The sequence below is a fragment of the Mustela putorius genome, unplaced genomic scaffold, assembly GCF_011764305.1.
Source record: "Mustela putorius furo isolate JIRA1106 unplaced genomic scaffold, ASM1176430v1.1 tig00000139_pilon_pilon_pilon, whole genome shotgun sequence".
NCBI classification, from domain to species: domain Eukaryota; kingdom Metazoa; phylum Chordata; class Mammalia; order Carnivora; family Mustelidae; genus Mustela; species Mustela putorius.
This window is the reverse complement of record NW_025421293.1, coordinates 16009094-16021889: the sequence shown is the minus strand read 5'-3', so window position 1 is coordinate 16021889 and position 12796 is coordinate 16009094. Positions and strand designations below refer to the sequence as shown.

Below are 12796 nucleotides of genomic sequence, written 5' to 3'. Positions count from 1 at the left end.
GGGAAGCCAAATCACCAAGCTGTGGCCAATTCTTTTTCAGGACTTTTTGTCCAGTTTCTAAAAGCGGAATCTCATTCAGCTTCTCCATCACCAAACTCCTCTGCTCATGACATGAAACCCCCAGATTCAGGAGGAACAGGACAACTGCCTAAGAAACAAGGCCCACCATGACTGAATGCTACCCTGGGATCCACACCCGGAAAAAAAGATGTCAAGCCACGAACCACAGCTGTGTCTCTTATTAACCCACCTGGACCAGAAATGGATAGGTCGGAGCACCTTCTTCTAAATGGTATCTCTGATTCTTTACCCAGATACATGCCCTATATACTGTCACCTGCCAAGAAGGTTGGAATGGCGGCCAAAACCTCTCAAAAAATAGATGATTGTCAAGCCAGAGACGAGACCATGCTTTGAAGATCCCAAGTCACTCTGTGTCTACCTTAACCCCAAATGCCCTTTTTCAAAGTGTAAACTATTTGCAGTTCTGCTTTCAGCTTAATAAACATAGTATTTTATGACTTAACAAAAAAAGGGGTCATTTAATAACTGCAGAAGTATTTGCCAAAGTGAAAACAGTGGTGACTTCTTTTTCTTTTTTCAAGATTTTCTTTATTTTTTTTGACAGAAATTGGGGGCACACAAGCAGGGGGAGAAGCAGAGGGAGAGAGAGAAGTAGGTTCTCCACTGAGCAGGGGAACCTGTGACCTGATCCTAGGACCCCGGGATCATGACCAATAATGTCTGTAATGCTTTAAGGTATATTTTTCGTATATCTTATCTTGGGAACACATCAACTCGTTTTAGTCTTCCAAATTTATCAAATAAATGAGTACACACTTCTTATATGGGAAACAATATAAGGAATCGCATGAAAGTACAAGATGAATATAAGGTTAAAAAAAAAAAAAAAGGCAAGTTTGCTTTTCCCAGGTAAGTCTCATTACTCTTACCTTATTTTTTAGTTTCTATTTTTTCAAAATCATTTCGTTTTCTGTGGTCTGCAAAAGCACTCTATAGGTAACCTGAGTCCTCTTGGGCCTTATGTATATTCGTCTAGTTAGGAGTATTGTATTCTCTGACTTGTTTTATTTTTTTTCCCTCCAAATCACTCTGCATTGGAGACCATTTGAAATGGGAATGAATCCCATCTTATTCTTTAAAAGAAAATCCAGCTGCTTATGGTTCTACCCTACATTATGCAAATAGCTCCCCTTGATTAGCATTTAAGCAGTTTTTACCTGGAATGTCCATAGTCAAATCCCTTGTTCATTTCTTCAAAAGCCCCTTCAAATCTTCCTTTGCCCTTTGAGGCGAATTGTTCCATTGCCCCTTGGAAAGGATCCATTCAGATTTCTTTAAGGACCTCATTCCATTTTCCATTCTGCTCTCTCTTCAGCCTGCCAAATATGGTCATTCCTTCCCTGCTTTCCTGTTGTCAGTGCTCTGATTCACCCACTGCTGTCTCAGACTGGTGCAGTAGACTCCCTAACAATCTTGCTGGTTCCACTCTTAGCCTCCCTTGAATCCATTCTGAACTCTGCTGTCAGGAAGAACTGAGATGAACATGTGATGTTGCTTCCCTGCTGTAATTACTGGAGGGTTTCCCCACTGCCTGGAGTTTGACCTTTAAGAGAGCATCCAAGCCCTTGCCTTTGCAGCCTTCCTTCCTCTTCATCGTTCACATAAAGGCTGCCCTTTAGCTCCAGGTGAATTCTTGCAAGCCCCAAATAGATTATTATCCAAATAACTTCAAGTCCATGAGCCTCCTCTTTGTGCTTTGAAAAAGGTACAAGTAAGAAAGATTTCATCCTCTTCTTCACCCGTTGGCGAAGGGAGGGATTCCAACCCTAAAGCTATGCAATGTCCGCATGCAACATAGCTGAGATCCACCGTGATTTGTTACCGACCTATCCTCATGGCCCAGGGAAGGAGGACACACACATCATGCAGGGCCATGGGGGACGTTGCACCTGGGAACAGAATGGACAAGGGCTGTGGGTGCAGACTATGTAGTACGAGGAGAGTGATGGTGAGCCCTACTTCCTGCAGGAGGGAATGACTGGCTTGCTGGATCATTCCACAGGCTGTCAGGGAACTGGAACTTACTACTTGGGGAGGAACTGTACCTGGTACCTGTGCTTAGGAGGCCTTGTTGGCCAGAGGATCTGATCTGTGGGAGCAGAGTGGGAAGAGAACATGGAGTGAGGCCATTTGAGGCCATCTGAATCTTAATCAAACTCGGGCTTTCCATCACAGTGGACTCTGATATTTGGACATCCATTTCATCTGAGACCCTTAAGGCATAGGAAAGGTGCTTCTCCAGGACGTGAAGCTGTCATGGGAGCAGGAGGGAGACGTGGTCATCAAAACCAAAATGTAATATCTTCCATAGATGTTCATGCAGTTGATCCCAAGGAAATCCCTGGGTGGCCAAGGGGTAGAAGGAAGAGCTGAAGTCCTCCAGCACCATGGAATCTGGCAATGCACTGTGGACAGAAGCCTCCACCTCCACCTGCAGGTAGGATAAGCAGACTTTGGCTTCAGCCTGTAGCAAGTAGGCCTTGGTGACTCTATTAAGCTGGTGGGGGTGCCATGACCCAGAGAATAATTGACAGCTGGATAGGAAGCTCAGAGTCTGTGAGAGACTCTATTTCCAGGAGAGCCCAGTGCATGGCCAGCAACTGCTGCTTTCATGGTCTATAACCCAGGGCCAAGGAGGGCCGTTTCTTGCATTGGGATCCCATGGACAATTGACAGATAGCATGCGTGGTCCAGGGACTCCAGGAAGGAGAGAGGAGGCTGCTGAAGCCTTTTCTCCTGGGCAATAACAGGTGATTTTTTTAAAAAAGATTTTATTTATGTGGTTAAGGGAGAGCTCTGGCTGGAAGAGGGTGTGGAAGGGAGAGGGAGAAGCAGGCTCCCGACCAAGCAGGGAATCCCCCTGCCAGGCTTGATGTCAGGATCCTGAGATCAGGACCTGAAACTAAGGCAGATGCTTCACCAACTGAGCCACCCTGTCACCCTCAACAGGTCATTTTTACTTGCACATTTTTTTACTTGCCTTTTGGTGAGGGGAGACCCTCCTGCCTTCGTTGTGAGCTCATGGACAAGTAACAGCCTAAATGGGCTTCTGTAAAATTTACAAACAAGGAATATGTTGCCTCAGAACCCAAAAAGGACTGAAAGATGTTCGACTTATAAGTCCTCTTTTCTTTTTTAAAGATTTAATTTGTTAGTTGATAGAGCACGAGAGAGAGAGAAGAATAGAAGGGGCTGGCAGGGGCAGAGGGAGAGGGAGAAGCACGCTTCCCGCTGATCAGGGAGCCTGATGCAGGGCTTTGCAGGACCCTGAGATCAGGACCTGAGCTGAAGGCAGACACTTAACTGACAGAGCCAGCCAGGAACCCCTGCATTTGTAGGTCCTTAACAAGTTTGCCAAATAAATTTCCTCACAGTAGGATGTCTTTTTTTTTTTAAGATTTTATTTATTTATTTGTCACAGAGAGAGTAGCGAGAGCAAGCTCAGGCACACAGAGTGGCAGGCAGAGGCAGAGGGAGAAGCAGGCTCCCCGCCAAGCAAGGAGCCCAACGTGGGACTCGATCCCAGGACGCTGGGATCATGACCTGAGCCAAAGGCAGCCGCTCAACCAACTGAGCAACCCAGGCGTCCCACAGTAGGATGTCTTAAATGTGATGTCACACCTATGGTCCTGGAGAAAGATGGGTGTAGTAAGTTCCTACCCACAAAGGTTGCCTATGATAGCAGAGTGGTTTGGATGCCCTTTGTATAACAAGGTATATCATGTGTCCTTCAAGGTTGAGGCACACATGCCTGTGAGGATGTTGAAATAGGCACTGATCAGAACATCTTGGCCAAATCTATCATAGCGAAGTATTCACCATCTTTAAATTGGTTGGGCTCCCTCATTTTTTTTTTTATTTTTAAAAAAAAAATATTTATTTATTTTGACAGAGAGAGATCAGAAATAGGCAGAGAGGAAGGGGGGGAGTGGGGGGAAGCAGGCTCCCCACTGAGCAGAGAGCCCAATGTGGGCCCGATCCCAGGACCCTGAGACCATGACCGGAGTTGAAGGCAGAGGCTTTAACCCACTGAGCCACCCAGGTGGCCCATCACTCATGGTTTTTTAAATGACCTTATTTCTTTATTTTAAAGAGAGAGCAAGAGAGAGAGAGATAGCAAAGGAGCGGGGGTAGGGGGTGGTGGTGGGAAGGGAAGGGCAGAGGCAGAGAAAATTCCAAGTGGACTCCACCCCGAGCATGTAGTTGGACATGGGACCCAATCCTATGACTCTGAGATCATGACCTGAGCCAAAAGCTTAACCTACTGAGCCCCCCAGGTGTCTCAGATGTTTTAAGGGGACTGGGGTTTATTTTTTACCAGGTATGGTAAGACAGGCAGATACACAAGTAACTCTCAGAATGGAAGAAGTGTTTTTTGGACTCACAGATCCCATGAAAGGAGGTGCTGGGAGGCAATGGAGGGCCGCCCCGGGAAGCACCAGGCTTGGTCAGGAGAAAGAGGAAGTGAAGGGACAATAGGGGGAAGACCCTTTATCATGGATTCCGTGGGAAGGGGCAGGGGAATCCGGGTAAGCACGTTTAAGACTGCCTAGTTTGTGTCATCTCAGTGGGTTCTGGGACACAGTGGTGTCTGGAGTAGTCTGTCCTTACCCCTGGGGTGATCAGGGCAGGGCATAGTGGCCCAGAGTGTAAGAGTTTCTTACAAGAGATGGTTGGGGGTAAAGCCTCTGATTTGGTTGCTTTACCTGTGAAAGGTGTGCTGGCAGGCAAGCTGCTGACCATCTCTAGGAATTCAGTAAGCCTGCCAAGGACAGTCCCTCCAAAGTCACAAGGCCTGAGATGTCAAAGCATTAAATACAGAGGATAGAAAATATGGTTATTATATTTGCTATAAACAGTATTTGAGCCCTTGTAATAAGTCCATTAAGGTTAGGCAAGCAGTGCCTTCTAGCAACATTAAAGTTCACTCAGAACCTATGATGTAGAGGCACAAAAGCCAGTCGGCCTCCTTTTATTTTTGCCTATTAAATTATTTCAGTAAATTTTGGATTTCTTTTTTTTCAAAGATTTTATTTATTTATTGGAGAGAGAGAGAGAGAGCGCGTGCACAAGTACGTGTGATAGAGCAGGCCTCAGGGGGAGTAGCAGGGAGAGGTAGAGGGAGAAGCAGAGTGACTCCTTGCCCAGCAGGGAGCTTGATATGCGGCTCTATCCCAGAATCCTGGAATCAAGACCCAAGCTAAAGTCATTGACTAACATGTGAGCCACCCAGGTGCCCCTGTAAATTTCGGATTGACAGTTGGGTCAAATTTTGAACCTATGTTGAATTAGTCAGGGCAGGTGGGGGGTGGGTTCTGCCTCCTGTATTCAGATTTCTCTCTTCCACTCCTCCTATGCTTGGGTCTGTTTCTTCCTGGAAGAAGAAACCCCTGTGGGGTGGGGGAATGTCTCATTACCCTGCTGCTCTTTCCCGGTTTTTTTTTTTTTTCCAGAGTGTCCCAAATCAGCATCATCAGCCTTGGAGCTTCCGTTGTGGCAATGGTTGTATGGTTTCAAGTCTCCTGGTGTAAGTCAAGTGGGAATTGATCCCCTAACTGTACCACAGGGGTCCCCTGTGTGTTTCCCCCATAATACTGAGGATCAGGATCCTGTGCCAAACAGATTAGGCAATGGGGTGGTCAGTGGAAAGGCACAAGACCCACAGCCTAGTCATTGATGAAGTAAAACCATATTCTGCTACAGCCCTACCTTCTCTCATTATAGACTGTTTCCCTTCCCCCCTTCTGCCTTTGGCTCAGGTCATGATCTCAGAGTCCTGGGATGGAGCCCCACATTGGGCTCTCCCCTCAGCAGGGAGCCAGCTTCCTCCTCTCTATCTGCCTGCCTCTCTGCCTACTTGTAATCTCTGTCTGTCAGGTAAATAAATAAAATCTTCAAAAAAATATATTTTTTTAAAAAAGAACAGAGCAGAACAAAGAACCCAGGAATAGTCCCCACAAATAAGCCCAACTGTGTTTTGAAAAGGGCACTAAAGCAACTCCAATGGGAGAAAGCTGGGTTTGTACTCTCTACAGCCTTCTAAAGCTTGTGGAAGTCAGAGAGGCAAAACTCAGAAATAGCAGCAGCAGAGACGAATGATGGTGGTGTGACCCAGGCCCTACCAGGTGGGAATGGGGAAGGAGAGAGATTGGGTGACCTGGCTTGTGTGGGCGGGATCCAAAGAGGTTTCCAGTGATGCTTTCCAAAGGCCTTAGGGAGCTGGGAGACTGTCTAATCAGAATGTGGGCACAGGCGCCAATGAGGGGGAGGATTGTTAGGATAGCTGACAGGGGGTGGGTCAACAAGATGCCTCTGCTGAGTGCGGGGCGACCAGCTCCCATTTTCCAGCCTTCTGTGAGGCTTGCTTCTTGCCTGGCATCTCCGGATCCCGCTTCCTTGCCCCAGTGGGTGCAGAACCTCCAGATCATGGCCACTGGCCTGAGGACGCTCTTTTTCACCTCCTGTACTTCCTCTTCAAGGTCGACGCAGAGGATGACAGATTGAGCGGCAACTGGGAAGATGCTTCTGTGCAGAGGTACCTGTGGGGCATGATGTCAGGACCCTGTGTCCTTGGGGGGCTGGGGCCTTGCTGGGAGGCAACCTGTGTCTCAGGAATACACTGGATTGACAAAAGGTATCTGTCAGCTCCTGTGCCCCTCGTTTCCCATCTGTGAGGAGCCCAGAGCAGGGCTTCATTTATGGAGCTGCTAATTATCTCAAGTGTGTTGTGAGAAAGGGGGAGTGGGAATGTGGCCTGAACCAGGCACATGGACATTCGGCCTTCTTGGGGCTAAGGTCCTTGTAAAAACCCAACGTGAAGCGAGTAAGTTTTAGTTTTGATGAGGGAGAAGTTTCGGTTCTCACTCTTGAATAGTTACATTCCACTAGGGGTTGTCAGGATCTCCACTGTGCACCTGAGATAGGGCCAAATAGGGGTGTGTGTGAGTGTGTGTGTGTGTGGGGGGGGGAATGGCCTTTTGGATGGGTGGTGGGCCTTCAGTGACTGGAAAGCATGATCAGTAGGACTGACAGGATGTGTGAGGGACTCACCAACTGGTTGGAAAAGACAGGAAGGAAATAATGATCCGTGAAATTCATCATTACTATTTTGCATTGAGTGCTGAAAATATAGCGTGCGTTAGAGTTTATCCTTTACTGAGTAGTGTTTAAGCTGAGACCAGAAGGCTAAGAAATAAAAGGCGGATGTGGAAAGGTGTTCAGTGAGAGCAGGGAAGGATGTGTACTGTTACAGGAACTGAGAGAATGTCCTTGAATCTCGGGCCACGTGGGAACTGTAGGGTGGGGAAAACCAAGGTTTGGGGTGAGGACTTGGACTTTTTGTAGGTTCTTGGAGACTAATCATAGTGATTTAAAACATGATGCCCAGGCCCAAGCTGATCCTAGCTCTGCCTCTTATGAGCCGTGTTACTCTACCATTGTAGGTCTCAGTTTCCTGAAGGAAGAAATGGGGGGTGATAATAATCCAACTTCATAGATGATTGTAAAGATGAAATGATATTTAACATTAATAAAACACTCAGAGCCATGTCTGACATGTAATAGGTGTCGGTGGTTGATTCAAGAAATAAATAGGGGCACCTGGGGACTCAGTGGGTTATAGCTCTGCCTTTGTCTCAGGTCATGATCCCAGGGTCCTGGGATCCAGCTTCACATTGGGCTCTCTGCCAACAAGAGTTTGGATCCCAGGACCCTGAGATCAGGACCTGAGCTGAAACCAAGAGTCGGATGCTTTGCCAAACTGAGCCACCCAGGCACCCTTACAGGGCCTGTTGCCTTAGGAAAATAAATTGCAAGGGTAAAGAAAGAGGAGGGAGAAAGTGAGGCCTGTAATTAAGAGAGGCTTGAGAGACTTGTTAACCAATTGCATGGTATGGATCTTATCCTCACTCAGGATTTAACAAATACAGAGAGTCAAAATATTTATGACATAATCAGCTAAATTTCTTATTTTCCCCAAGATTTTACTTATTTAGCCAGAGATCACAAGTAGGCACGGGCAAGGTGGAGAGAGAGGAGGAAGCAGGTGCCCTGCTGTGCAGGGAGCCCAATGCGGGGCTCGATCCCAGCACCCTGGGATCATGACATGAGCCGAAGGCACAGGCTTTAACCCACTGAGCCACCCAGGCGCCCCAATCTGCTAAATTTGAACTGTGACTTGACATGTCATGATATTGCGAAATTATTTTGAAATGTTTAAAGAGTGAGTATAGTTTTGCGGGCATATATATGTGTGTGTCCATTTAGGGCAGTTTTGCTCCCTAGATGTTTTGCAAAGTCTAGGTCATATTCGGTGGTCATAAGCACAAGTGAGGATGAGGCTCTCTGCACCTCATGTATGGAGACCAGGGGTGCTGCTAAGCTTCGTAGTATACTCCGGACAGCGCCCTCAGCAAAGAGTGATGTGGCCCAAGATGTGGGTCATGCCAAGGTTGTGTAAGCCTGCTCTGGAGACAGGTGTTGACGTAGCCATGGGTTCAATGATAGGATGAAGATAGTTGTTTCAAAATGTTATGGGGGCTGTTGGGATGGGCTGTGAGCTGAGAATTATTTAAGATAGTGATGGGAGTTCCTTATACCATTCTCTGTATTTGGGTGTGTGTATATGTATCTATCTGTATGTTTATATCATGTGTGTGTGCAGTATGTGTGTATATTATATGCAATTGTATATTTCCATAACAAAAGCTCCCAAGCTTGCTAGGGATGATGTAGAGTCTGTATTCACGTGGCATCTGGTGCCAGCACGTGGGGAGGGTGGACAAGCTGAGACAGGATTTCGCAGGAGCGGCAGCAGTGGCGTCCTTAGCAGGCTTGGTCTGCAGTGGAATGTTGGTGGTGTCTGGCTGTCGAGCTTCCCTTTATCCCTGTTGTTTTTTTTCATTTATTTGTCTTGTTCTTTGGACTTCCTAATTGACTTCCAATAAATTCTTTTTCTGTTAAATTTAGTCAGAACCAGTTTCTGTGAAGCAAGAATTCTGACTTACACAAAAAAAGGGTGAAGCTGATGTATAGAGAAAAGGTGATCTGACAGACTGTGGGAGGAGAGAGAGGAATTAGGAGAAACAGATATATAAAAATATATGTCATTTATATATCTAACAACTAAAATTTACAGAGGATAGATAGATAGATAGATAGATAGATAGATAGATAGATAGATGTAGATAGATTTATCTATATGCACATACATATGTATATAATATTTGAGAGAAAGAGAATCTCATGGTTTCTGTTTTTCTTGTTCTTAACTTCTATCCCTCTCAAGACCACAGTTTAATTCTTGTCCAGGGATATTATGAGATAGCCCCATTTTTTTAATATAAGAAACTCTCCTTTCTACTTCAATAAATGCAAGTGATCTTCTGTCACCTACAACCCACAGAAGCTCAGCATAGTTTAGATGGTGATGTGCTCACCTAACCACCTTGTTGCTATACTTGCTTTTGCTCACTGCTGTGCAGAGGTTCCACAAATGTCTGTTTCATGGGCACAGGATTGTCATTTGGCTCCAGACAAGGAATGAATGTGTGCTGTTCATGGCAGCAGAGGCACTCTGGTCTTCTTGGCCTTTCCAATAATCATTGTAAGTGGACACACTTATTGAGACTTCATTCTGTCAATTGTGCCTGTCTTTCATAAGTTTTGCCAGTAAGCCTCAGTCTCTCTGAACACCCCTGACTGTAGGGTCCTCAATCCTTGGGTTTGTGAGGCACAAGGAATGAATGAATCCAGCGGGGTCCCTTGAGAGACAGCCTGCCGGCCTCTCCTGGTGGGTCCTATACCGACAGACAAAGGCCATTGCAACTTCATTGAGGAAGGTGGCATATAATGTGAAAGAGTGTACAGGCAGGATAGCCTGGGTTTTCCGAGAACAGGCTTTGACTCAAATAGCCTTAGACTATCACCCTATTTCTACCCTGTGCTCCTGTGCTTCCTTAGACATGTTTTTTGACCTCTCTATCCTCGGTTTTCTCGTCTGTAAAATGGACTGTTTGATGGATTAAATGAAAAAAAAATGTATACATATGTAAATTCACAGAGAAGATGGCCTATGGGGAACCATGTACAAATGGTATTTTTATTATTACTCAACATTGTGGTTAATATTATCATAGGAAAGTTCTTCCGGTATAAAGAGCATGAAGCACGAGATGCTCCATTTGGCCCCTTCCAGGCCCTGTGGTTTCCATGATGCCATTTACTCATCAGCTTAGTGATCTCATGTGTGGGTGACCCCTTCTGGGCCAGCACATTAATTTTGCAGACTTGGTAGCTCCCAGGGGCCTGGTCTTGTGGGGAGGGTTTTTGTGTTGGAGCTGTTGGTTCCTGGCTACCTGGACTCTATCACCTTCTACCTGTGTGACACTCGGGACCTAATCACCGTGTGACAGGAAAGCAATTCGGGCTGTTCCTTAGGGTTGTTGATGATGATTAGATGGAATGATACATATAAAATGCCTGGAACATGTCAAGAAATGTTTGACCTCATTCCATTTTCTTACTTTTTTTTACTAGCTCCCAGAACAACCCACTTCTACCCATTTCTGTTTCAGAGAGGTGAGGTGATTCTGCGAAGGCCATAGTGTTAGGCGAATAAGGTGAGGAAAAGACATTGCAGGTGTCATGAAGAGCATGAGTAAAAACTGGGGAGTAAGAACCCGCTGTGAAGCTGCAGGTAACCGGGCGTGGCTGGAGAGCCAGATGTGGGCGAGGGAAGGGTGAGGGATGAGTTTAGGAAGGACTATGGATGTTGTGCTGAAAGACAGTGGGTCCCTGAGGGACTTTTAAGTTGGAGTGACCTCGTTTAATTTGCATTGTCAGAGCATTCCAGAGGAGAGGTTGGAGGAGGAGCCAGTAGAGACAGTGACTCCAGAGGAGGACGATCTTCTCTGAGGGATCATGGCAACCAGTGCAGAGGGTTTGAAGCAGGAGTGAAAGGATCTGGGTCCTTAAGAAGGCACAGCCCACTAGGGAAGAAGAGGCCTGCATGGGAGGGAAAATGATGTAGTACAGTGCCCAGCATGGATGCCAAGAGCATGCAGCCTGGAACTGCCGGTCAGAAAGGCCTATGGTGCCGGGTCCCATATTCACGGAGCAGTGCATTCAGATCAGATGGAATCAGAGCAATAGATTCTGCCAGTTCTGTTTTGGTCAGTAAAACTCAGGATTTAGCTTCTTAAAGTCCTGCTTTGTTAGGACTGCTCTCTCTTCTCAAGGGGTATATGTGTGTATTGGAATAAGGGACCAACGTCCTAGTTACAGAATCAGGAGAGAAACCTTATTTTTGTCTGTGAGATTCTACCTGCCTCCAGCCCTCAAATGAGAGTGCAGCAGTTTTTGTCATCAGGCAGATGTGATTCCAAGTTCACACCCTGCCACGTCACTGTATGACCTTGAGAAGAAAACCTCATTTCTGGGTCCTCGGTTTTCTTATATAGACAGTGGGAGTTATTATGCTGTCTTCTTCCTAGAGTTGCTGTAAAGATGATATACTGCATGTGTGTTTGTTATCTCAGAACATAGCGTGAAGTGCAAAATGGACATTAAGCATTGTTTCTTGCCTTGTCATTCGTGGCCTTGTGCCCAGGTCAGATAGTTTGGGTTCCCATCCTGACATCAAGTTGTGAGAGCCATTTTGTTTCTATACAGATTTCAGTGACTACAAGAGAGTCTGAATACATGACCAATCAGACTTGATTTGTCCTCAGTGGTAAAGAGCCTCTGATTTCCAGGAATGGTTCAAGGATCCCCCTGGGGGCATAGCCCACGTGGAGCTCACTCAGAAGCTTTCTGGGACTTGGTGATCCTTCTCACTGTGATAATGGCACAGCTGAATTTCCCAGAAGGGATCGTTAATCACAGCAGCCACTGATCCCACAAAGGACAGAGCTGAGCTCTTTGCCAGGCATCTAGGACAAATAGGATTCTGGCTTATGATTCTTGGTTTCAGTCCACCAAGGAGAGGAGGAGAAGCAGACTCCCCCTTTCCATGGAGTAGGTCATGGTTAGATATATACCATGGATTAGCTTTCAACTTCCCTTACCTCTAAACTCAGCCCTTGCTTCCTTCTACCCTGTCTACCCCCCAAATCAGAACAAATGCTGACCTGCTGGGATATATGATGGGGCTGAGAAGGAGGAATGCCAAAAAGTAGAGAAAGGATATATCCTATATGTTCTTGCATATTCACTATAGGTCCACTCCAGGTTTTTGAACCTGTGATGAATAAGAAAAAGAAATAATAAATGGAACTTCATGAGTCTATGCTTTTTCTTCACAGCATCCTTCTTTTCAAATAAAATCCAGAAGCCATAAGCAACCATGCCAAAGTATCTCTGTCACTCAAGTGTAGAGCCCGTCTCCTGCAGTGAAAAACATGCAGATCAAACGTGAATGCTTTTCTGTTGCTGTCTAAAGCTGCTTCCACCAGGATGGCACTGAAGAACTCATTGCTTTGAGGAAAGGACAAACATGGAAAAATTAGTCCTCAATTTCAGTTCACAAAAGTGAAACTGAAGATCTCTTGCACGCAGAATAGAACCAGGACGTATAGACTCTGCTGAAGAATTGATGATCTTGAGTATATCATTGACATTGGCCCCAGTTTTTTTGTCTGTAAAATGGGGAGATGAAGTTAGATCAAGTGTCCCAGTAGGTATAGTCTTGGCTCTTGGCATTCTGGGTTGGATA

At 46.0% G+C, this 12796-nt stretch overlaps 1 long non-coding RNA gene across 2 annotated transcripts; it reads left to right on the top strand.

Annotated features, from left to right (window-relative positions):
• The first annotated feature begins 2104 nt into the window (after window positions 1-2104).
• Window positions 2105-12450, top strand: LOC123390718. Of its 2 annotated transcripts, XR_006605297.1 has the most exons (4): window positions 2105-2521; window positions 6564-6619; window positions 10659-10703; window positions 12387-12450. It is a non-coding gene; the product is annotated as an uncharacterized LOC123390718 (long non-coding RNA). The 2 variants fall into 2 exon arrangements; XR_006605296.1 differs by lacking the exon at window positions 12387-12450 and having other exon boundaries at window positions 10659-12169.
• Window positions 12451-12796: the final 346 nt, after the last annotated feature.